Genomic DNA, 27249 nt, shown 5'->3' on the forward strand with positions numbered 1-27249 from the left:
ATACCCTCTTGCGGCAGTCGCCACTCACCACACGCGCGATGACGTCACGCTGGGCGCCGTGGCGTGGATAACGAGATGGCCCGAGTCTTCCCCGGGACCCTCGATCGCTAATTATCGTCCTAGAGGTTTCGCCTCGTTCCGCGACCGGTTTGCTCCTTTTTCCTCCGTTCCCGGCCTGCTGCCCGGCAGACAGAGAAATCGTGCGGCCCGAGGAGGCACCCGGCAGTCACCCTTCCCGGCCACGGCCGACGATTTTCGTTTCGGAGCGCTCGTTCCACGGTGGCATTAATGATGTCTCGTGTAGGTACAGTCACGACCGGTTCCTCGGGACCTACCTCCTATCAAGATCCAGTATCTTCGACTAGCGACTCGGAGGACACGCCAAGGGGCAGCCGAACAATTCCCATCTAGGGTTTCACGCGGTGTGTAAGACACGTCGTCCTGGTCCACACGCGATCCCTCCAGCTACGCTGGAAACGTACGGACGGACGACCGTGCGGTGTGTTCCCAACGAGAGATCTGGGGACGAAATTCCGCGAGCGTGGACCGTGTGAGTGCAAAAACGAGCATCGCGTCCAACGTATAAATAACGAAACAGCCCTGTTGTAGGTGGCTGCGAGGGCCCGTGCAATAAATAACGACCTAGCGGAGCACACCTGCAGCGACAAGGCGTGTCCGATGGACGATGAAGTTTAACGTCCCTCCCTCGTTTATTTCTCTGCCCAAAGCTATTGCAAGACGCGACACCAATAAAATGCTAATCGCCCTTCCTCGTTACGTCGCGCCCTCTGCCTTGCCTTCTAGCGCGACCCCGGCAACGGGCTGGTTATACACGCTGGTTATCTATTATTATTCATATCGCGTGCATTATCGTGCATTATCGTACAGCGTGTTTACTGATTTGCACGCTATAAAATTACCGTTAGCTGATAACATCACCTAACATTATTCGTTCTAATAGATATCCTGTACACAAATGCGTTCGATCTGTTATACTCGAAATGACAGCGTTTTAATACTCAAATTCATTTTTTTCGTGAAAATCAAACACTTGCCACGTTTCTTCGCGGATAAATCGCCGCCTTTTCAATTTACCTATTTAGACTGAAATTACTTCCTCGTCGATCATTTACCGGACACCCTGTATACGTCGTACAGGAATGGCCCGTTCCCCAACAATGAGTTCTTTGAATTGTAGCGTGACTGAGATAATTGGACGTATCTGTTACGATGAACTTTTTTCTACGATGAATGTAATACATTCTCTCAAGTTCATTTGAATATCTAAATACTTAACTGCCTACGATCTCGACATCCGCCTCTAGCGTAACTAATCCTCTCAGCCCACCTAACCTACATATTCTTAAGCAATTATCAATGACATTCTGTATCAATTACCATCGTTAATTATATAAGACGTAAGAGAAATATTAGAAAATCAATTAGTTTCGCGTTAAGTTGTCCGCAAAGTACCGTGAAGGTTCGCGGCCTATTCGACCAGCAGAGTTCTAGAGAATGTACGGTGTCCCCTGTTGTAAACGTGCCGTGTCCTCGGCGTCTCTGTGGCACGAAAGGGAAGTTGGAGCCCTCGGGCTACGGATACTTTCCCCGGCGCTCCCGGAATAGCTGGAGAAACTGAGGGTAGCTTTTTTTCCCGCAAGGCAACGAGCACGGATGCATAGGAACGTCGAACGACGGAGGATTGGTTCTGATTACGATCTCGCGCCACCCCAATATAAGGAGCGCGACAATGACGACGACTGCAATTTCGAGTACGAACAAGGTAGTTCGTTATGACCTTCCATCCGTGGGTGCGAGAGGAATCGTTGCAAGGAGCTGGTCGAAAATTTCAGAAAATCAAACATTTAGCGTGTATGGAGGTTGTATGTGCGAGCTGTCTAGAAAGCAAATTGATCGACTTTGTAAATTGAGAAGTCAATAAAGAAGCTAGTTTAAATCCTCCTGCGTAATACTAAAAAATTCCCTCGCCAAACGCTAAACTTAAAATAAACGAAGCTTTGCGAATGACAAGTGAATCGATCGTTCTATTGGGCATAAAATTGCGCAACTTGTAGCTCGTCGAGTCTGTAATATCGTTAAATGACAAATTATGATACGAGAAAGCCACGATCACGTGCATGTAAAACGGAGTCAGATACAGCAGGCGAGATAGGTGTAACCTTCGCAGCTAAAATTACGTTCTATCAATTTATATTCGCGGCGAATAAAAACGTAGACGATTGTAGTATGTTCCACGCATCTCGATCACGACGCACTATCACGACAAGGTATCTCGGATTATCCGAGTACTTTCATAGCAGGCTGTAATATAGTAATCGAGCAAGTCTCACCGCGTGTCGATTATGGCTGCTTGCCAAGGACTCGAGCGAAAGAAAACTGCCAACGGTTCTCCTTACGCTCCTTATTAAATCCAACAAGGTTCAGCAATTCGAGCGAGAGTCAGTCGACCCGTGGATTTTCGAGAAGCGGAGCACGGCGATTCGTTCGCTCACCCCGATACGATTTATCGAAGAAAGGAAGGATATTAATTAACGAACCGACGCGGGAAAGATTCCCGCGGACAATGGGCACAAGTTTTTCCAACGTCTAGCTGAAAAGTCTCTGGCTGGCGAGGGGAGAGAGAAACGAAGAATTGTTCCGGCGGCAACAATGCCCCGGCTAGAATTCGCCGTCGAACTTAAATTTTAAGAGTCACTGGCACGAATAGACTTGCCGACCTCCGCTAAAAAGCGTTTTTTCCGCCGCTCGAATGGACCGCGAGCAGTCCGCCGCAGAAAACCCTTACTTTCCGCGCGACGAATAATTTAAGAGAGAAGAAGATGGCAACTCAAACGGAAGAAAACGAAGAGAGACGGCGAGAGAACCGGTGGAAAAGTTTTCGCGCAACTTCTTCCTTCTTTTCTTCTTTTTTTTCTTTTTTTTTTTTTTTCATCATTTGTTCGCCTCTATCCATCGATTTCCCGAACGGCGATCGACGTCTACGACGGATTTTCCTCGGCGACTTTATTGTGGCGGCGCGCTCCTTTCCGAGGATTCAATTTCATTCTTTCTCGTCGTCGAAAGCGGGGGTAACCGGACCGAGGGTGAGCGTCAAAGCGAAAGTTTCCATAATAACGCCTTTACCGCCGATACTTGTGCGTCCTCGTCGCCGGCAGAAAGCCAGGAACTTGCGCAAACGAACGTGATTTTTGCCGGGTCACCGAGGCAAGCCATGACGAGACAAAAGAATCAAACTTCGTTTATGGATCAGGATATATGTTACAGTAGCGCCCACCAATTCTTGGAAGTGGGACTTGAAGTGAACTTCAAGCGTGCCGAATGAGATAAAGCGCCGAACGAAACTTGAAACCGATCTTTATGGATTGTTCGGGCAGATATCGATACGCACGAGTTCGTGTTCGCATGTGCCAGGTATCGGCATCTCAATCGCACTCGACCTTCCTCCTTCTTTCGGTTGGATTCGCAAAAGTCACCTGCCCGGGCAAGCGTTCGGTTTCGCTCCCAAATGCGGACGCCAAAGTATGCATTCGGTACTACGAATATAGATCAGAAAGAAACTCAATTATACGTAACCGATCGAGTTATTACCGTAACGTCAGAGCATATTTACGAGCTCTTGCCACTGTCAAACTTTCGAAAATGAAATTCCTAATGATTATTTTTTCTTGCGTGTCGCCATACCTATTAAGGAGACGTATATCGTACATACGTCGACGTTACACTAGTCTTCTCGCTTAACGCTTACATCACGACAGAATGGTTGATCGAAAGAGCAAGGAAACTCGCTGCTTTCTCGTCTCTGTCTCAACCAGAATTGTTTCTACGAAGTCTTCCAGAACAACGACTATAGACTCGCTGAAACAGAGCTCTTCATTACCAACGGAAGTTCTAAAGTTGGTCCTTCTATTTGGACGCAGAAGCGAGCGAAAAAATAGAGAGACCCTGAATACTTTCGGCAGGATGCATTCGATCTGAAAAAACTCGTTGTTCGTTTAATATCGCGCTATCTTTAAAAATGGAATAAACAAAAGAATTCCTATAACACTGAATCACGCATGACCACCTTCCTTTCCCGTGAGTAACGTCGAGTTTCCCTATACATGTTGCGCTCTCGATGAAGCCTCGTCGACCACTGTGCCTTTACAACCAAATAGAGCAACCGATAGAGCGGACCAATGGGAAGGCAGGGGAGGGAAGGAAATTCTGTTTTCCCGTGTTTTTCAACGCGTGACAGTGCGAGATCTATCGGGATGAAGTCTTCAGAAGCGGCATGGCAGGTCGGAAATACAGGTTTTTGTCGAGGTATGGAGAAGTTACGACTCTTCTTCTCCCCCGTAGCTCGAAACCCTAAGCACGGACCATTGTTGGGTCACGGTTGACATTCACGGCGTCCAGGCGTTCCATCGGCATCTTCGTCGTCACCGGGAGGAATCTCCGGGGAGAGAGGCCTCCCAAGTCACAAAGGATCTCTCGCTTCTGCACCCTCGAACTTCCTGCGCCGTAGGAGCCGCTTTAGAAATCCCCCGAAACCAATTTATCTTGAGAAGCCTGGGCTAAGCTAAACGGATTTTCCCTTGGCTGGCATTAGACGCTTTTATTCGACGTGAAATTAGCTTACCGACTCGCCGGATCGATCGTCGCGAATTACTCGCTCGCTCCTCGTCCAAAAACGGGGAGTAGGAGCTACAGGATCCTCTCTGAATCAGGACCGTCCTCCTTCTCTTCTCCGTCCTCTTCCCCTCTAGCCCTCCAGCGCCGATACTTAATCGCTCCCACGCGTTACCCGGCAGCTTCCTGCCATGTTATTGTTTCGCCGTGCGAATGACGATTCCACGTTCCGGACTAACGAGCGAGTAATCCAGGCGTCCAGCCGCATCGCGAAGAAAGAATCGCGTCTAAGCGATTGCACTATCCTCCATCGTGAGATTACCACTTCCTGCGACCTATCTTCCACGGTGTACACGCGTTGACGCGTGTATACGCTTGTTTCGCTCATTGCACGCGTACACGTGTACATGTGGAAGGTGTGTGGTGCCCTGACCGACGACGACGACGACGACGACGACGACTACGACGACGCGGCCGGGTGGTCGGGACCGACAGATAACGCGACCATATCGGTGCAACGAGGAACGCGATCCAGGTGCATACTGCATACACGCGAGATACGCTGTCTGTTTTTCCCTCTCTTTTTCCATCCGTTCTCATTTCAGTCTCTCTTATAACAGTCTTTCTCTTTCTCTGTTTTTAAGCTTTCTATTGTAACGGTTTAACGCACGAGCGTTCCAACGGTGTCGTTCGTTATCTGCTTATGGTTAGCGATACCGCGGGTTACGAAAGCGCCCGTCGTTTCTTTCTCTATTACAGCGGCGAGAGTTCGGTGAGAAAAAAGCTTCGACAACGAGCCTCGAGCCGGCAGTTACATACAACGGTGACAAGAATTCTTCAGATACAGCGATTAAGTCACGGGCTAAGCCACTCTACGTTTCGTTTCGAAACGCGGACTTGTGCAAGTAGCGGCCACGTCGAGTCATCCTTGCTTTCCACTCGAGACCACAGGCTTCGGAGTCAGAAGGTTCTAAAAAGGAAGAAGAGAAAAAGAAGCCAGAGGAAGATGGTAGAGACAGAAAGGGAGGCTTAAATGACCGATAGACGGACGCTGCGGGGTTCCGTTCAGACCCAACCAGTTTCTGGACACCATTTCTCGCTCGAGCCTCCCCGAAAAAAGGCGCAGTTACGCGCGTATTTCACTCGAAATGGACTTGTTCCTTTCTTGCCCGCACCCGAAACGGAGCTTCCTCTCTATTGTTCGCCACGTGAAGGAACGTACGCGACGTTCCTTCACTCAGGACGTTTTACAAAAGTTTGCAAACACTGTAGGCGATCTTTTGAGCACGCACGAGCGAACGGCGAGCTCTGTCGCATACGAGCATGATGAACGAGGATCGTCCTCTCGACCAACCACCGCAACCGCTCTGTGTTTCAAACGTGGCCACGGTTATTTTATCCGTGAGATCTGTTCGTTCGTCGCTGCATTGACAGCTACACGAACGTGGAATAAATTATGAAAATAAAGAAGATGGCCTATCTATCAAGAACGAGAGGAGACGTCCTCCTCCATCTTGTTCGAAAAGTATCGTTCGTAAAGTCGATATGCGTGTTCGTTGATTATGCGATACGTTTATAGCGACCCACGAAATAATTCGAGTAACTATCGTTGAACATTTTTACGCCTATACTGTACGCATTACGTAATGCGTTTCCAAATTTTCTACATAGTCATCTTCTTTAACAGTCGCGACGAAAATTTCGCGTTTCAACGTCTTTTAATACACCGAATCTGTTGGATTTTATTTAGCGGATTGTACGATTGCTGTCTCGAAATTATGTCGACGAATTATACCGAGATATTGCTCTCTCCCACGAATCCTCTTTCAGTAGCGCAGAAGGGAGACTTTTCACGGGGAACTTAATAAAGTTCCTCGCCCCTGAATCGTCTTCCGCCTCTCGCTTCGAAGAAAGACTCTCTCCCTCCGGACGATCTCGCAGATTTCCGTGTGCTCGCCATTGGCTGAATCGAGCCGCGCCTTTTAATCGAAACATCGTCTGACGTCGAACGAGCAGGTGGCTGGGTCGCGAGCTCGATATTCGAGGGAAAAAATAGACAGGGGTAGGAAATAAAAAATGCAGTCGCAGAAAGAAAAGGGAAGGTCTCTGGTAAATCGCCCAACAAAGGACAGTGAAATCGAACGACTCGTGGACCTAGTAGAAACGTTCTTGGGAATGTCGCGTGGATACATCCCTCGGGGTAACCCGAGACGAGGAAGAAAGGGAGGAGATGCCAGAATAAGATTTAATAAATGCCACAGGCCACAGGTAGGCGACGTCTTAGCACCGCAAAGCCGCCTACGAGGAGTCAGATTTCCTCGAGACTTGGATAGCTCTCTGCTGTTTCGCGCTCTTCTCTCGCGTCTTCTTAACCAGCGCATCCGTTTCGTTCGATATACGCGCACCGTACGCGAAGCGGACACCTCGTGTGTGTCCACTCGTTTCGCGATTCGTTCGGCTACACAATGAAATTCGAATCGAATCGAATCGAATGGAATCGGATCATCGCGATACGTTGCGTTGCGTCACGTTGCAGCGGTGGCTGACGGCGCCCGCGTCGAACACGGCCACGAAAATTTCGTATTCGGAGACTTCAACGCGTGGACGTGCACACGGTACAAATGTCGGGTGAAATTATTCGAATCGGCCACGACCACCCTCTCGCTTGTCAGACCCGTGGAACCAAGCTGTCGCTCAATGCGGCTATTCACGCTCTAGCGAAAGTTCGAGTTTCAAAGGAGCTTTAATTCGCGGCCATTTTTATGCAAAGAAGCTGATCGCGCGGCTGCCCGTCGCCGTTGGGAAGGAGCCAATTTAATTTCGCCCTGTCTTCTCACTTTTTTACTACGCGATGGAAACGCCGGCTTTTCACCCTCGAATCGTTTAGACTCTTGCTGAATAGCTAGTAGTTGTAAGAACCGTATACAGTTACGTTTTATATCGTTCGTTCCTCTTAGAATTCTTCTCAATGGACAAATACCTAAAGTAACCGAATAGTTGAGAAACGCGACGCGAGAGTTTCATCGTCGGAATTTTATTTTATTTTATTTCGTTTATATCGAAACGATAAAAGGCGAGGCTACGGCTATCAAAAGTAGCAGCAGGCGGATTAAAAACGATCGCCTCGACTTGGTTCCGAGTGACATCCGAAAAACGCGAAATATTCCGAGGATATTCGCGGGAATAACGTGTTCTCGCATACCAATGAAGCAGAGCTCGTTTGACGTCAAATGGGCCACGGTGTTTCGACGAAACGCGTTATTTTGTAACAGAAAGTATTCACCGTGGAAACCGTAAACACCGTCGCCGAGCAATATATTGGCTGAAATGTGGCTGCTTGTAAAATTCTGGTCAACGGTGAGTCGGATTTTTGCGTTCGATCCTCCAGCCAAATGGCAATTGTATCGCCACTAATAACGATCCTTATCTCTGATCGTTTGTTGGACATTGAAAATGTTGTTTCCTATGGTCGTGCCGGTAAACGCGCTCTCAGTGATATTAGCTACCAGCCGTTGCAACCAGTTGCTCGAAAAATAAGCATACTCGGTACTTCTAGTCACGATTTGTACCAACTCTTTCGATTCCTACGTGTCGTTAGTTCGCTAGAAGAACGATACGAGCAAAGAAAGTGAACTTTTTAGAAAATCAGATTTGTCGTGGAAAGTCTGACACGTGTTGTCGATTACTCGACTATTTGACCATCGACAAAATTGCGTTAGTTTGCAAGTTAATCGGTGGCCTTTATAATAAAACTTTGTCGATTATAATCGACTATCTAGTTTAAGAATTACGCGAGATCTTTAGAGACTCGATTCTCGATGAGTCACGAACGTATTGACTTTATGCGATCGATGTTTTCTTTCTCGGGATAAGTATAATAGGATGTTCCAAGAGCGGTGTATATTTACCGAACTATCGTATAGTTGACGATAGAAGGTTATGAATACCTCTGTGACTCAGGATAGATAGAACGATACGTAATTGACACTGTTCGTTTATTTGCAAAGATCTTTGATACTTCCAGTTCCTACGAAAGAGCGATAAACTATTTACTTGCTCTGTTCAAATAGGCATTTCCAATAACTATCGTTTTCCCAAGTACTTTTACAAACTCTATTCTTCCAAAAGTTAAAGCTCACTAAATCGTATTTTGTTAATTGCAATTTTGTTAATTAGGCAATCGTCGTAGCGTTAACTCACAAACGAGATCCAACATCAACAACTTAAATATTCCTCATCATCCCCGAAACATCCGCCTACTGGCACGCTCCAACTACCGACGGTTACAAAATTCTTTTCCCATGATAGCTACGCTCAGTTCCCTCAGCTTTCGAGCGTGAATAAAAACTCGAGATTCACAAAGATACATCGGAGAACAACGATTAGAGTAGTAAGAGGAGAGTAAAAAATAAAGGTGACGGGAAAGACGGTGGGCGCTGTTGGTGTGGCACGGGTTACCAGGCCCGCGTCCATAATAAAGTCGTAACGTACTTCTCCCCGTAAATTCGACAGAATATTACGGTACACCGGGGGACGTGGGGGCCTGTTTCGTTTGCCGTAAAGTCGCGGCCGGTGATCAGCGGGAAATTTACCGACGTGTCAGATCTCTTCGTAACCGAGCACCCTGGTTCCACGCTACGCCCGTCTTCCACGCTCGTTTCACGCAGTATATCGTCGCGTATATATAAGAGAAACGCGTCGATACTCTCGTATTACGTACGATGTCTCTCTCTCTCTCTCTCTCTCTCTCTCTCTCTGTATCTGTCTCTGTCTCTGTTTCTATCGAGGTATCTGTTTCGATGGGGGGTCCTACGACTTTTTCGTCTTCGTCGATCGCTTATTTTTCTTCTATTCTTTTCTCCGTTTTTCATTCTTCTCGAGATTCGACGTTTAAGGAACAGGAAATACCGGAGACTTAGCTTTCTAATATGCATTCGCTCGCGTTCGCTGGAACGAAACGAGACTGTTGGCGACTGGGTTATCGTATACGATATCTAGCCGAGACGACCACTGTGTCGCAGGGTTTTCCCTGGGAACAGATATCCTGATTTCATTTACAAGCGACGTATCGGCGGATTAAGATAATTCATTGCTGTTTTCTGTCTGCGAACGATCGGACTCGCTCGGAGAAACTATCCATTTCGCGGCTTGTGTGTGCTCTTGTTCGGGTTGTATTAATGCAATTTGGTAAATAGCGGTCGTTAGGTGGATATATCATCGAATTTACGCGTTTCTACGATACCGTGATATCGATAGTGATATAAGAAAAGTGAATTGCAACTCTGATAGCTAATAGTGGATAGTATCGGCTGGTACGAAAAATTATCCTGTCTTTGACGATATGTAAATAAAATAAAATATATCTTTCTAATATTTTTGTTATTACAAGACAAAATGTTTTTTAATTTCATGCAGGCAATTCTGTTCTTTTTTCGGGAATTAAAATTACTATCGAATAGTCAGCGTTTTCAACATGTATCCAAGATACTCGAAGGAATGTTACAAGGAACTAAATGCAATTAAATTACATGGCAAACCGTACAAGCTACGAGCAGCCTAACCAATTTGATATTCACAACGAAAAATCATTCGATGTTTCCCATGTTTCCGTATGTTGCATTGCAACGTAATATTTATATGATACATGACAGTCGTATTTGAAGAGAACGAATTTTTCCGAAACCCGATATACTTAGATCGATTAACGCAAAACCCGAGAGAAACACGTGGTATCTAGAACCAAACAGCAGACGACTGCTTATCGAGTTGGAGCATCTATTCTCGAAGCACGTTTCTACGATCCTCCGTAGGATGGTCTTCGGGAATAGACAGCGAGGCGGCTATCGAGCGAAACGCATCTGGTCGGTCCTCGCGAGCCGTTAGGAATTATAAGTTACAAGCCGATTTGCCTTGGTGCATATCCTCGCAACGGATCGGAGCTCGCCCGACTTCTCCGCGTGTTGGAAAATGATCGCCGGCGTGGGCGTACGACGTTTCACGCCGGTGGTCGGATTTTTCTCCCGTGAAGAATCCGGAACAATTGATTCGAGAAGCGGATGGTCCATAGTCAAGAGATGGCGCGATTGAACAAGGGATAACCTTCTTATCCACGGACAGATTTTAACGCAAAATCTAACACGGGTAGCCCCAAACGACATAGTTTCCGCTCGACTTGGTTCACGGTAGACTTCCGTTATCCGGTCTCGTTTTAACCGGTTTCTGCTTTAAGCCGTCGCATTTTTGTCGAGATGAAAACAACCGACCAGTGAAAAAATCATTGGCGCGTTCCGTAATCGTGCGAGTTGCTGTATATACGATATACAGCATCGCAAAAATATATCTTATTTTTGTAAATTTATTTATCGCAAGGAGATAGTATAAACAATCGCGAATCGCAAGAAAAGTTTGAGGAAAATAATGTTCGCGGTTCTTTTATTCGGTCATTCTTCTATGCACTGTGATTTATAGCGTTGCTCGGTACGGCTTCTGGGTGATTCGCTCGCGGAAATTCACGTAAACCCGAAAGATCATTAAGAACGATTACTCGATAACGACTTGGTTCGATGAGTGATAACGATTATTTCAAAGGTTCGGTCCCGTAACAGCCGGTTAATACCGCGAGTTCATCGCGCCAAGATTGAAAATCGTTATTGCATAGCATATTACACGAAGCGTGTATTTACAGGTACAAACTATGTACATACGCAGTTGCGAGTCAGAGACGAGATAAATAAAGATAAGATGAGAGCCACCGCGGAGAAAGTACTACTCGAAGCCGCGATAATGTACAGTTGTACAGCGGAGTTTAATGAGCGGCTACGTTTCGTATGATTTACACGAACAGCGTTGGGCCGCGAAGAGAAACGAAGTAAAAAGGGAGAGAAAGAGCGCCATGACTCGAAACGCGGTATCGATGATTTACGCGGATCGAGATTAGGTCGGAGATAGCCGAGCGACTACCGCGCAACCGGCGCCCACTCATAAATCCTCCTAAGATCTTCGACTTTGAATTTCTGTTTGTACGATGGAAAAAGAATCCTTCTTCTTCTTCTGCTTCTTCCTCTTCTTCGTCCTTTCCAGCGTACTCGTCCCTCTTCGATTTCCATCGCGTGTACGACGCCTGTTCTCGCACCCGTGAAACGCGCGTCTGCCCCGTTATTTATTGGCGTCGGACGATCAGCCACGAGAATTTCCGTGTAAACCGTCCTCCAATTAGATACGCGCGTGTTACGCGACCGGAATCCAGCTTGTTGATCCGCGTTTCGACGTGGATCGCTCGTTATCCGCGTCGATGGCGTACCCGTTTCCACGCGGATTAAAGAATCGTTCGCGTGTACCCTAATTTACGATACAGGCGAGCGTCGTTCGCGCCGTTACCGGCGTGAAACTCGCGGTTTAATTAACGGTTCGGAATTATTTAGCGACCTGCATCGCGTGTGAGAACCGCTCACGACGGGGCAGCCGGGCTTTTTTGGCCACCAGCTGACAAATGGCCCGCGATACGGTTATCGATAGGCTTCGTTAATAATCGGCCGGACCCGTGCAGTTTCACTTTCTGCTTCCGATACTGCGGACTGATTAATCGCGCGCCAGCCAATTCTCGTCTGTGGGATGATAAAGGGCAAGGTATGCGCAGAATAGCCGATATCGATGGTTTGTCAATTAACGCGTTATGGTCTATTAAGACTTTTCGCGATGAGGGCATGCACCGACCATTCGTAAGATGTAATACATTTGTCAATTCTGTAAATTGGAAAATAAGGAAAAGCGACGTTGCGAACACTGTTCTTTACAATTTGCCTTACGGTTTATTATTACTAAATTACTATCGGTGATACCGCTATCTAGTTACCATTAGAAATACACGTATTAGGAATTTTTTTCAGATTCCTCGAAAACTAGATTTATATACGAACGAAGCAATTTATCTATGAAGTGTTAAACATATCTGCATATGGAACGTTAAAATTAGCAGCAAAGCGCGCAAATCTGTTAAAATTACTCGTTGCATGAAAGAATCGTTGGTGGGAAATGTATAAAATTCGACGGTACAAACAAAAATGCCAGCTAATTTACTAGTTTGTTTTTTTCACTATGAGAAATTGAGTTTTCGTTAAAAATTATACTAATTTAAAGTTTCACAAATTATACGGATATCAATTTAATTTTCTTTCAATTTACTAAGCGCATTAGAGCGGAACCGTCCTGTCATAGCAGGGTTACCGGCAAGATGAAGTTTTCCACAGATTAGCCTGTCTGATATAATATACTTGTTTGATTTAAGTGGAATGTCAACGTATGATCTATGAACATTCCAGCACGCCTTATACCTGATATCCTTAAAAGAAACTTTTCCCATAGCGAACCATTTCTTCTAAAGTAACGGTTTAACGGGAGTGTCGATGCTTCATAGACATCTTTCGTGACGATATTTATGGGATACAATCGTGTTGTACAATTGAATTAATTTCGTTAATAAAATCCTACGAGAGTCGCGAGTCGTAAATTCGCTTGTCCAACAGCGATAAAGTCGATAATGTACCAAATAAAATTTTCCAAAACAAATTGTATAAACTACGAGTCACTCGATTATTCCATTCTTAACTTGTCGATTCATTAATATCATTAGTTGGTAAATTATCCCTTGTCGTAACTTGTCGATTCGCTAACGTTACTAGTTGGCAAATTATCGCGCGGAAAAGTACCGAGAACTTACCACATATGTAGTATACGCTTATGCATGTGCATACCAAGCCGAAGACAGTCTCGGCTCGATCGCGAGCGAACACGCGGGGCGTTCCTCGAGCCTTGGCGCGTGAAAAAATCCCATGAATTATTTAAGATCGCAGGGCGTACTGTGCGCGCCAGTGTTATTTTAATTCGTGGGAGTATTTTCATATTCCAATGGGCGCCACGGCGCGATGCAACGTCTATCGTGGTCGATCGTTCGATGAATAGACGTCCGTGCTTCCTCTGTAGCATCGGACAGACACGATCGTCCGATTCGAGTGGCAAGCGGAAGCCAGCTTCTCCTGTCTCTCTCGTCGTGGAAAAAGGGAGAACTCGGACCGACGATCGCGGAGGACGCGGTTGCAAGGGGGTTGCGGAGGGCCGAAAAGGGAGAGAAAATGGCGAGGAGTGGAAAAGGCGTGGGCGGAGGTTCGTCGAGCGTTCCGTATTCACGACCAGTCAAAACAATCGTGTCAAAGAGAACGTTCTGCTACTCGTGAATGGGATAGTCAAACAGCATCGTAAAACATTACAGCTCGACGATGCGATCGAGCATGGCGAATGATGGATCCTCCTGTAACGAGCTGACCGATCGGCTCGAGTATGTACCTAGCGGTTCGTTTAACGATGGATCGCTCGAGTGGTGTCCGTTCGATGCGTCTGCTTGTAAATCCTAATAGAATTTACTCTGTTTTTTTAGTTCGCTACTTGTCGAAGGTATTTTTGCGTGTGAAGTTTACGTAGGTGGCTTGGTAGTACATACTTAGCGAAGAATGATATTGCTAGTTTGGTAGAAGAGCGAGATAACCGAGGAAATCGAAGTAGAAGACTATCGATTACCAAACCGATTCTTCCTCTTTTAATAATCGAACGTTTTTATATACCGCTGGTTAAAAGCGCGCCATCGTTGCGTGTTCCATAGATACGTCATTCCAAAGTAAAACAAACATATTATCTATATTATCTAAGAGGTAAAACGAACCTCTGTTTTCCTATATTTCTCGTTGCGTTCGTAAAAGTACGAATTTGCATAAGTATCTGCGATCTAACTACGATATACATCCTACTAAATAGCTTAGGTTTCGAAGTAACGTTTGCAGATATTTAAAAATTGATGATTTCTCAAACGAGGCAATATGTCTTCGCGGCGGAAGGGATTAGATACTTTTCAATTCCATTTCTCTAGACTCGTTCGAGAGTAGGAGGCACGACCACGCGTGTCGGAAGGTTCTGTGGCATTTTATTTACGCGTACGATTTGTGGAATTTACGGCTACATGTGATAGAGAGGACAGCTAGATAAGAACGACCTAGTTCGATATTTCAGTGGCGGAGTGTCATTAAGACCGGAAGCGGATAAAAGAGATACAAAAACAGCGGATCGGGTCATTCTCTTGCTGGCTGTCTCGCGGAATCGATCCCACAGATGGTCCGGGGCCGAATGCCAGATCCGCTGCTGCGCATTCTATTTTCGGAGACGAAAACGTCGTGACTCGTGCCATTTCTTCCACAAAATCTGCTACACCGTTCAACATCTCCGTCCGGAGGATATCCATTAACTTCTCTGTCAGTAAATTAATAGCTCCGCGTTGGAAACTTTCGGACGAAATAATTATCGAGCAAAGAAATATTCCAAGCGGAATTCGTAACAGAATTCGTACAGTCGAATTTCGTCGAAAAGAAATCTTATTCTTAGTAAAAAAATTTTTTAATCTTCAGAGTTATCTTTGAACGAAGATCGTACGATGTGGTAGGGACGCCAATAAGCATTAAACTTTCGTAGGTTGTTTCGTAAACTGGATCGTTGACAAGCTAAACGAATTGGAAATTATGGAACGTGGAGATACCGCCATACCGATACCATTATATTATGTAATTGTTTGTCGAGCCAAATATTTGAAACATTTTCGATAAAGATAAATATCCAACTTCAATTTCCACTATAAATTATACTACACGATGGGGAGAACTATATTTGTTTAGAGAGGGTTACGTATAAAAGTCTCATTTTCCACGCAAGAAACTGTAACTACGATTCGCCTCGCTGCTCGAAAGATCTGGTTTCATTTCGAAATACGAATTTCCCAACGTTAAAGCTACCATATCGTATGAAATATGGCCGAACTATAAATTCTCGATATATGTTTCACGAAGAATTAAAAATCTTCGCGTATACGGTCGGAATTCTTCGAGGTTGCATTTTCTATCGCAGTGGTATCGATTAAATATTGCCCGCGAAACACGAGACACGAAATAAAGTGTTACACGACACCGGTGGTGGCGCAGGTATAGAACGTTCTTCGAGCGCGTCTACCTAAGTAGCGGCGAACGCCTCGGGAACGAAAAAAGCGAGGCTCGAAAAGCGGAAACACGAGAGGGTCCAACGCGACCGTGGCGCCTCCGCGCAGAAATCCTCTTTTTGCGCTTTACGAGGCCCTTAAATCTTTCAACGGTGTCCGCTGGCCGTCGTCCATACGAAGGAACGCCCTGGACGATGCCCGTTCGATCTTTAACGAGCGAATAAATGATTTTTATGCCGGGGACCCGCGATACATAAAACGCGCCACCACCAACGGGGGATGTGTCTCGGACACGACGTAATTGAACGACGGACCGACGGCCACACGGTTAATTCGATCTGCTGTACGAGCCGCGACCGATGATACTTGAGTTACGACACCGAGTCAAGATTTTCGCGCGATACGAGGAATGATCGACGATTACGAAACGATATGGTGCAGGGGATCCAGTTCGGAGAATCATTGGAGCATCGGGTACTTTGTCTTATTACGGAGACGACGACGGAGCGAAAGAACAGTGGAATTTTATGGAGTATATTTAAATCAGCGAGTCGATTATTATCAGAACGTCAAGGAAGATTGGAAAATGAGAATACGATACTGCTTCTGTTTAATATTAATATTTATGAAATACGACAGTTTAAAAGTACAGTGGGAGTGCCGAAACGAACGAACGAATTTTAATAGATTGGATACGGCAAAGGCGCGATAATTCGAACCGTAGAGTGCAACTGGCCGACGTATTGTTACCTCTAAGGAGAGTAATAAATGCGAGCTATCTGTCTCGTTTGATCAATTATCATTTGATCACGGAATCTCAATGATCATTTATAACCTAAGTCATACTATGGACTGTAACCTACTCGCTCGAGGAGATCAATTATTCAGCTGGTTGCAACTAGAGTGGCGTAAGATCCCGGATGATCTCATCGATCAACTTGATCGAATTGTCGCCCACGCTCTTATACTATACATATTATGAAACATTCTCTCCAGATACAGCAACAGTCTACTTATTACAACGTACATTATTATCGAAGAGAGTTTCTCCGTGAATTTAAAGGTATTGCTCTTGTCGGAATATTGATAAATCGAAAGATATTAAAATATTGTTTGTCTTCGCAGTTATAGCTTCGGTTGTCGCAAAAATTCGTCGACTATACATCTTTGAATGTAAAGGATTCCTTAGCTACATGTTCCTTTTCAGCCATACACTGCGGTTAAAACAAAGAAATCGACAAAAACGTTCTTATCAGCTTCTTTTCCTATAATCTCCGATACCAAACAATTCGCAATATGCAATATTAAACTGTATTCCGATCATTTCCGTCAAGTGCGCTAAATGGGCATACGAAAAGAGAAGAAGAAGAAGAAAAGAAGAAAAAGGAACGAACACGTTCGACAATGTATTACCGTCTAACCGGGGGAAGCCAAAGTTAACCGCACGTTTAATACCAACTTCCTCCCGCTAAATGCAAAGTAAACGGTGCACGGGGGATTACAGCCGGCAGGAAAAAATAATCGAAAAGAACCTTTCGCTGGATCTATTGTATCTACAGAGAGGCGGCCAGGGGATACGGTCGGCTTAACTGCGTCGGACACGGAGTGGCTCGAATTCTATTTGTTGGATTAACGGAGTCGACCGGTATCGGCCTCCTTCCACCCGTTTCACGCTCGATATAGACTCTCCGGGAATCAATTATCGACGTTATCCCGGTACTTCCACGACCGCGTCGACCGATTAACCGACCGCGCATTAATCGAACCGACAATGACCGGGCAAATGTCGTTTCGAAATCAGACGGCGAACAGTCGCTTATGACACTCGTGATAACTAAAAAGTACGCGAGATGGGTACCAATTAACCGACTGCTATTTATGCGTATTCGACGTATTAACCAGCTTCTCTTCGAGTCGGACATCTGAATTGGATAAGCATAAGCGACTCACGCCCCAGCTCGCGTCTTTTCCACTGCGTTCGTTCGACCAACGACTCGTCTCGTTCTACCTTAAGCCGTGTTCTCACCGAAGACCCTCGTTGTTGGCCGCTGTTGCTGTACGTTTCAAAGAATATTCAACAGACGTTATCTTGTAGCAATGTTTTGCCCACGCTGTAACAACCGACGTATTCAGAGGGAAGCTGCATTTTCGCTGAAGCAACATCCACGTACGTTTCGTTGCCTCTTGTTGCAACATGTTCTAAACGGTATCCAACGAACATCGACCAGTAAAGACATTTCTTCCTCGCAACAAGTTATTCGCCCGTAAATGCGATGTAAAACGATCAGTGACGGTCGAACGGTACAACTATATAACGAAAACGGGCAATTTTTGTTACCGGTAGCGAAAACGCGAGAAAACATAAAAGAAGAAACGTTCGACGACAACCAGAAACTTTTCGAAGAAACATATAGAGCATCGACGGAAATTCCCGATCGTTCAGCTAGGACGTAGCTTTATGCGCTCTCTCAGCCCCTGTCTACGTGTACAGAGTCCAGGTTTCTCTAGGCAGAACCAGCTCGTTGGTTCTCCTCGATGCTAGCCTGTACACACGACCAGGCCTGGAATCAATTATCGGCGTTTTCCATCTCCGTGCAGGCAGCGGAGGCGAATTCGATGCCCGTAGCTTGGATCAAGGGTACACGGGGATCAGTCAGAGAACGTACGAGAGGAACCACTTAGATCTGACGCGAGACCCAGCGGGATACGACGCGATGTCCTGGACAGCCTGGGAGTGTCTGGAGAGAGCGTTTGCCCGGATCGAGGTGGCCGTGAAGGCGAACGATCGACGTTGTAGAGGAAGCGAGGCGTTTAGATGGAACGACGGAGATGGGTAGAGAAATGGAAAAGGGCTAAAAAAGAGGAAACCGTGGGGAGAGGCTGGAGAAAGAGAGAAAGAAAGAAAGAAAGAAAGAAAGAAAGAAAGAAAGAAGAGAGTAGGCCCGTGGGTCCTACGTACTAACTTACGGGCCCGTGTACCTTGTATGCCACACGCTGAGTGACTTATGACGACCGATACGCCAGCGGTTCTCATCGTGACCCCTCGCTGCTCATCGTGCGACGATCTAACCGGGACCAGAACGTAAACCGGTTGTTAAGCAAATACCGGGGCTGTCGTGGTGGCTCGCTTCCCTGAAACCAATCTCTGGCCTGGCGATTTTTATGCAGCGCGGACTCCGATCGACCGACCCCCTCCTCTTTCTCGTATTTAAAGATGGAAGGACGAAGAGGATGTTGGGAGTCGAGCAGGAGTCGTGTTCTTCCAGTTGGATGTTGCGGAGAAGTTTCAGTATTAACAAGACAGCGTACGAAATGGATACGAATCGATACTCACCTTCGTTTATACGGTACTCGTTCGATCGCCAGACGCAAACTATTTAATTAAATAATATATTTCTTCTCCTTTTACAGCCACTTATTGCTAACATTACTAATATTCGAGGAATATCGTACAAATTATTTACAAGTGGCAGAAGCGTATACGTTTTATATAAAATTACTGAAAATTCGAATACGATATCTGAAAATTTATATCAGAAAACGAAATCAGCGAACACATTGGAAGCCAAATGCTCGTTACAGTAACTAGAGAATGAAAAAAAATTGATATCTGGGTTGTATTTCCCCGACTGTCTTCGAAAAAATATGAATTTACGTAAACCTCCGTAGCGATTGTAGCAGTAAACGACTTTACAAGCTGCTTGTTAATACGATAATGACGGAATGGTATTGGAAATGCAAAATAATCGATTTTTCTGCCAACAAGTTGCAATCTTCGTGTTTCATAAATGACTCGTGTCTCAGAGGCAATAACGTTCGTCCAGTTTTTCAGAATTTTAAACGCTTAGTTGATCAGACAACTCTGGAATTACAAAGTACCTGGACAGATCGATATTCCACGACATTTGCAACGAGTTCAACGTTTCGTATAAACAACTAGGAAAAAGAACTGACAGGGAGCGCTTGATTAAAACCAAGAATATTGAGTAACACGGTGTATGATTTGAATACTCGTTCGTCTAATTATCTTCCAGCGTACAAACGACAATTTGAACGGGCGAGTCAATCAAGGAGTCAGTGGACGATGACGACGAGGCTAATTAAGAGCTGCGGGGCGGCCAATTCCGTCGGACGTTTCGCGAACGCCAGGTGAAACGCCATAGAACGAGATTATAGGCGAGTGAGCCTCGCGAACCAGACCAGTTGATAGCCAAAAAAGGAATGGAAATTGACCGAAGTTGTTTTTTGTATGCCGGTTGCGCAAATTGTTTGCGCGCCGGTATCGGTATTAGTCATTTTCCAATTACGCTCGATAACCAAGCCGAACGTTCACCCGCCCTAACTGCATGCCGCAATTCGCGGCATTACGACACGATTCGATTCGCCGTGTTATATCGTAAACGAGTTCTTCTGCAACGTCCACGAAATCCAACAACGAGAGACGAGCTTTACCATGCGGGCTGAACGCGAGTTGAAACGACAGACGTTTCTTCGCTTCCCGTCGCACCTATTCGCCATACTTTTGAACGACTAACGTCGCTTTCTAAGCGATCAATCGGTCCGTTCGAATAGTGCTGGCGAGGTAAAGCCGATCTCTATGGGATCAAAGAGCCACGGTGACTCGTGAATTTGTTTGAACCAGACGCGATTCATTAGCTGGATTAAGCATTTCGTTGGCAAATGTAGGTTAAACTGGTTTGAGAATTTAAAACGTTCTTTGGTTGGTGTCAGAGTTTCCTTATCTTGTAATTCTTGGACTAATCTCCTGGGCAAAATTAGGTCAGAGAAGTTCGTTCGGAATAGTTGTAATACAGAAATTGATCGAGGTTCTATCGTTTCGTAAACGTTAATAAATACACTACATAAATGAACATTTTATTTTTCTAGAATAAGTATTTCTCGTTTAGAAGTAATTTTCTTGACTAATTATCGATTACTCGTTTTCAATCTGTGCGATCAAATTTACCGCATCTTTCCGACCGATTTATATTCTCCGCGTATAACACTTTCAAAGTAAACTAGTCTCGTAGTTTATACTTTATGCATAGTTATGCCGACCAATTAAGAGACGAAGAATCTACGAGTACAAGAATCTATCGACAGTTGTAAAATCCGCGACGGATTGAAAACGCTGTTCGATTCGTTTCCGGGGACGCGAGCAGTCGACATTCCAGAACGTTTACCTGCTGCAACGATCGCGGCAAATCTGGAAGTCCGTTTGTCGATGTTTATCGAACGCCCACTCGTTTCCGAACACCGTGTACCTGCGGTACTTCGTCCCAGAGTGAAGAACGATCTCTGGACGAGATTAGGTTCGTGACGTTCGCGATCGAGTAGTACGAGCTTTCGGTTCGGGTAGATTAAGTTGACGAAAGGTTGGCGACGATAAGACGACCAGGAAAGAAGGAACGAACAGGACGTAAGAGAAGAAGAAGCGAAGGAAGACGAAGATGGATCGATGGAAAGTTTCGAATCAACGACGAAACGACCGATGACAAACCAAACGAGCTGAACGAGCCGGAACGACGAGGTCCGCGAAAATTTTCGAAGGGCTTCGGCAACTGGCTCCGTAATTATCGTACTTTATCGCCGAGCGACGTTGTTCGCGTTTATTATACTTGCAAACTCGAGATCCTCCGATCCTTCTGACGCGGATGACTAATGAACACCCGTTCGAAAGGCGTGTCTCGAGTTTCATAGCGTAGTAAATCGAACCTCGAATATCGTATGGGGCCACCGAGCCACGCAAGCTTCTCCACCTCCGCTGACCCTTAGGAATGCAAAATATTACCGAGAAAGCGGACGCTGCCCCCTTGCGCACGCCGAGTTGGAGAAAACGAACGACTCCATGATCGCGAACCATGTTCGAATCTTAATTTTGAATCAGACTGCCGATACCGTGAACGTTCGTTCGATATCGTGCAAGATGATTTTGCTTCTGAACCTTGAGGCTCGATTAGGTGTCTCGAGTCTTTGAACGTTCGACGAATCTCGAAAGTCTGGAAAGTTTCGAAAGCTCGACAGGCGTTCGATACCTTGTACGCAGGTACCTTTCGTATCTTGCATCTTCCATTTTCATGCTTTCATAACGTAAGACGTCCAAGATCTAAGATATCGGCTATTTGTAAAGACTTTGTCAAAATTTGTCAGATTTCCAAGATCTTCGAGATTCCTCTCGGTATTCTCTAGGTGGCCAAAATTAAGAATGCTAAATCCTTCGTTCACCGAGATATCCAAAAATCTAAGTATCCAGAATCACTAAGCTGGAACGGTGGAAGTAGAAACGGTAAAGGGATATTTCTCCATTAGAATTTCGAAAGTATAACAAGAATATAAAAATATAAGACCAGATACTTACGAACGGCATTATACTTTCATATATTCGAATCTATTCAAAGTGTTTCAAAGCGCATCATTAATCGCGACTAGCCGCGTCTCGTGACTCAGCCTCGATCGCTGTTCACCGTTGCCCAATTAAGTCGTACGAAGGATAGCTGTATAAAGCCGCTCTTGGTCGCGGAATCGATAGATAGACGAGGTTGGAACGCGTACACGCGCGTTTATAACACACGTGTATTGCCACGGCGAGTAGATCAGTGTGTATACGCGCGCATAAATCGCTGAACCTTTCGACCAGGGCCGCGATGATGGCCGACGAACGAGCGTTTCGATCGTTCGAGGGCGTGTCTGTTAGGTTTGCACAGCGTATTCGACGTACAACCAGCTTTCTCTCTCTCTCTGTCTCACTCATCGCTCCTCAGATTATTTCTCTTAGCCTTGTTCATCGGGATGATCGAAAGCGCGGATATAATCTTCTTTAATTAACGGTATCTACGTGTATCGCGGATCCTCTCTCCTAGAAAAGGATCCCACCGACGTGGCTAATAAATTTCATCGGTCGACCGATAAATCCACCGAATCGGCCGCGTTAATCCGTCCGTTTCCCCGGAATTATCGCTAGTAAATCACCCCGGGACTATTCGTGTACGTTCGTCTATCGCGCGATTTATTTTCCAACGCACCGGTTTCCATCGCGCCACTGCTAAGGTAGGGTTATTTGAGTCGAGTTAAGTAATTTGTCGTGTAATTCACTAAATTCGATTATTAAGCGATCTACGTCGGAAAATAGACTATCCGGCTCGTTATTGGCGACGCGATAAGCAATGAAACGTATCGTGTACATCGACACCTCGACGGTCATAGTTTTCTACGACGACGTAACTTGTACTCGACGAAAGACGTTTGTCCAAGTAACTTCAATATTCTCAGTTGTAATTATCGTAATTCAGTAGCGCGTGTATACTATATTCTTGTAAATTACCTTGTTACCGATCGATTCAAACAGTCGTACTTTATCGTATACCTACGCCTTTTCCATATCTTTCGTTCCACGCGATTCGACCACCCTTTTTCGTGGCACGCCTTCTTAAAAGACGGCTGAGAGAGCTGTGCGTTTTCTAATAGAAACACTTATCATGCATCATCGAACGGGTCTTGGTGATTTCGTAATCGGTAGGTGCACTGCTACCACAGACTGAGAGTCTCTTAAATCTCTTAAACTCGTGCTCCTCCTACCTCTTTGTATGTATTAGGTTCGTAATGAGAATGAACGTAGGCGTTCGTTCCCAGAAAGGAAACTGTTTATCCGATCCGTACTCGATCGGTAATCGAAGTTACGTCTAGGAGAGCAACGGCTATTTACCATATTTCGATCTATATTTGGGCGCTGATTAAAATTCTCGTTCATTTATGACGACGAACAACAAAAAGTTACAACGATGTAAGACCGAGCTTTTAAGAAATTCCTCGATTCTACTACGCGCGTCTCATCTTTGGTTGTTTCGTGACGTTGCGAGTGAAAAGTCGCACAAACGTCTCGCGTTGAAAGAACATCTCTGCAAATCTTCGAAAGCCACTCCTCTAAATTTACATTTTTTATATCGTGTCATTATCAATGCCAAGCAGCGAAATGCAACCAACGTCACTGGGAAATCTGAACGTGGCATTCCACGCCCGTGCAGGGTCTAAACCCAGAGCACGTTCGCGTCCATCGCTAACGACGTGGGAGGAAAATGCGTAACCGTGTAAAACTCGTCCGTAACCGGCCAAGTCCTGGAGGGGGATTGGGTTACCAGGGGGTAGCGGAGGGCTGGCACTTTCCAGGGCACTTGTGGTTCTTCGTTCACACCTCGACCCTCCTCTCTCCGGTAACCGTGTGGCGAGAGAACTCTCGAAGGTACGAACAACGTCGACGTAGAACACAAGAGAGAGGGTTGAGGAACCTAAAGAGAAAGAAAGCGGTGAAAAAAGAACGATAGAAGAAAGGACAGAGGAGAACGACGAGGAAGAAGCGAGAGAGAGTGAAAAGAAGGAGAATTTATCGCGCCCACTGGCGTAGGCCGTGACAAGTCCGCGGAACTCGACCGGTTACACGCTCATTGTTACAAGCAGCAGCGAGTCTATTAACGATTTCGGTGGCATATAAAGGATTTTACGGGCGTACCCTGTTTTATTCCCTCGTCACGAGCTGGTCGAACCGTCACTCCGAGCTCTTTAGAACGCGTCCCAAAGAGAGAGAAAGAGAGAGAGAGAGAGGGAGAGAGATGGGGAGGGGAACGAAGATTTGAAAGGGACGAGGACAAACAGGGAACGAATTTATCCCGGTACAATGCCACGGGTATAGCACGCGATACAGACACTCGCGATCTCGAAAATTCAAACGACATCATACGCGCGCGTATTGTTTCTATAACGAGACCAAGCGCAACCGCTTACGTGCGAACGATTTCGTTGCACCGGCTTCGAAACTGAGCATCGATTGACGCGTTTAGCCGTGTACCGGAGCTCCATAGTCGGAGAAGTTCGTTGCTCCCCCGTTGTATTAGCAAAGGGCGGAGACCCTGTACGTACTTATTTTCAGCGATTTTCGTAGCCCTTCGGCTCGATTTTCATACACGGTACACTTTTAGGCAGAATCGACGGCAACTCGCGTCTTGGAAGTTTGCAACTCCTCTCGTCTGTATTTTCTTCCATTTTTGTACAATATTTGTTTTTTCCATCTTTATTCGCCGTTTAATTGGTTTGTTTCTGGTCTGTTGGATAATTTGTTGTAATTACCGAAGCTGGTGTTTTAAAGTTTGTTATCGAGCGTGAGTCGGAGAGGCTATAATGCAAGAGTGTTATGGCGGAGGGACGTAGACGAGGTGCAAGTTTATAAAATTTACTGAGACACCTTCGTTGAACCCTCGCGAAACAATGGAATATCCGGCACGCGCGCAGACGTCGTAATTCGAGAAAACAATGAGCACGGATGTCGTAAGTTTTCCAAGGGCTGCGATGATTATGATAATTATTTGCACTGTGTTCGCGGTCGCGTTCGAGTAAATTCGATTATATATCGCATTTCCGTGCACGATATCTCTTTGCTGGAAAGATCGCATATTTTCGGAGGAATTAACGTTTATCGAGTCTGTTGAATGGTAACGCTAAAATAAATCTCTGACGGTTAAAATAGACGTAACAAGTAGTTAAAAATGAAATTCTTCCAATTTTACCCATCTTGAGATAAACGTGCTTACTTGTTTTCCAACGTTTGAGAATTTACACTAATTCTACGAAGCATAAACTTAACGATACTCGATCGTCAAAAACACTGTCTCGATTTAACGTCGCTCGTTTGATTCGCAACATAAAAATGCAGATGTATTTGCACCGCGGTTATTTCTCTATCAAACGACCACGAGGATCCGTGCGCAAGACCGTGTTTGCAAACCCCAAAAATATCTCGACCACGGATCCGCAAACAGATCCAAACAGCGCACCCTAAAACCCTAAGCAACGATCGAACCGATCATCGGTCGGAACAAGTCGAACCAGTGGAAAGCGCCAACAAACACCGGAACATACCCGCAATTGTCACCGTGTCGATCGAGCAAAGGGATCTGATAAAAAGCGAGCAACGCGATTTTTCACGGAGCATTCGGGCGAAAAGCTGGGCCGATCGTGTGGCGAATTTGTCGTGACGAGCGTAAAGCAACCGGGTCGGCTGCCGGAGAATCGATGACCTCGGGCGACGCGACGGGACACAGCGAAGAACAGAGGTTAGAGAGCTCGAAGAGGAAGAAGAAGCGTGGCGGACGCTGGAAGCAGCGCGGTACCGACGATGGAAAAGGAGCCGCCGTGGGCCAAGTGAAATGGCGCGTGCCCGCTGGATTTTACGCCGCGTTAGTTACGGGTCCTCCCTGTCGCTACCACTGGCTCCCTCTTCCTCCTTTTTCTCCCATTCCCCGACTTCCTGTTTTCCGCGTTCCCGTTTTCTCGCAACGATTATACGTATACATATATACGTCTTAACCTATCCGTATCGGCGAATGAGATATCTCTGGATGTAATCTCAAGTTCATGGATCGTTTTCAACGAGACGTCTCGCGTGTTTAAGTTGGAGTATTATTGGAATGGAAGTTCGAAGCGAATGCTCGATAGGATTGATCGTCTTTCGAACGTTTTAGACGTGGAAAGATCAAATACTTGAGATCAGGATGGGAGAAGAATACGAGAGACGAATTTAACGATGTTCCGTGTAAGAGAAAAGAATAAAATAATGAATTTTTAAAATACCTTGTCCCGCTGTTCCAACGAGCGAGGACCATAAGGCTAAATAAGTCAGGACCTTTTAGACGCAGGCCATAAAACACAGCCGCACCTGTCGAAATTCGCTCTGCGATAGAATCGAGGAACCCTAACAGTTTTCGACTACCTCGACCGGCTTTAAGCTTTCGCGTCAGCCTCGATTATCTTCCTAATGCGACTAGAAAAATTTGGTACTATGAGAGAGAAACGTAGCTGCAGAAGTTGACAAAAAGACGGTTGCGTCTTGCTAAAAAAAAAAAAAAAAAAAAAAAAACACGCGAAATACGTCACGCAGAGCTTGCCATAAACGACTTTCGTCGCGGGAGATCTCGTAAACACGAAGGAGTTAAGAATGTTCGAAAACTTGGTGCACCTCCAGCGCGTTTCGCGACACTTTGTTCCTGGCTGGACGTCTCGTCGGAATTATAATTTTTCCTCGCCAGGGGCTCGGTCGCGCGCGATAAATCTTGGAAGGAGGGCTCGTCGAGCGAGAGGAATCTTTTTGGCCGGGCTACGCTCGCGGCTAGGGGTAGAATTAATTTATCATTCGCTCGGGGAGAAAAAGAAGGAGAGAAAAAAGAGGGAAATACAGCCGGGTTCCGAGCGTACGACTTAAAAAGCCCTCGCCATAAATCGTGCGCTCTCATTTACGGCGGCCCGCGAGGATATTACGAGTATAAGGAAAGAGCACGTCGCGAGAGAGCCACCCCCGTGGTTTCACGGATCCAGACCGGCAGCAGCCAATTCGTGCAAAGAACGTTATACACGTTACTGAAATTTCTTCTGTGATACACCGCCACGGTAACGAGCTCAAAGCTGCTAACGACGCCTTGTTACCTTTGTATCAACTTGAAAATGAAATTCTCTCGTCTGCCACTGTGGCAGACTCGTTGGAACCGAGCCACTGTCAGAATTCTATTCGAACGTTGCCTAGAGGAGATCGCAGTTTGTCTGTTTCGCAA

The 27249-nt window shown here is 45.8% G+C and overlaps 1 protein-coding gene across 2 annotated transcripts in view; it reads right to left on the reverse strand.

Annotated features, from left to right (window-relative positions):
• The window catches only part of LOC126928789 (frizzled-2-like), a 126441-nt gene that overhangs the window by 52366 nt on the left and 46826 nt on the right, over nucleotides 1-27249 (reverse strand). The gene's annotated exons all lie outside the window — the stretch shown is intronic.

This window comes from Bombus affinis, chromosome 2 (genome assembly GCF_024516045.1).
Source record: "Bombus affinis isolate iyBomAffi1 chromosome 2, iyBomAffi1.2, whole genome shotgun sequence".
NCBI lineage: Eukaryota > Metazoa > Arthropoda > Insecta > Hymenoptera > Apidae > Bombus > Bombus affinis.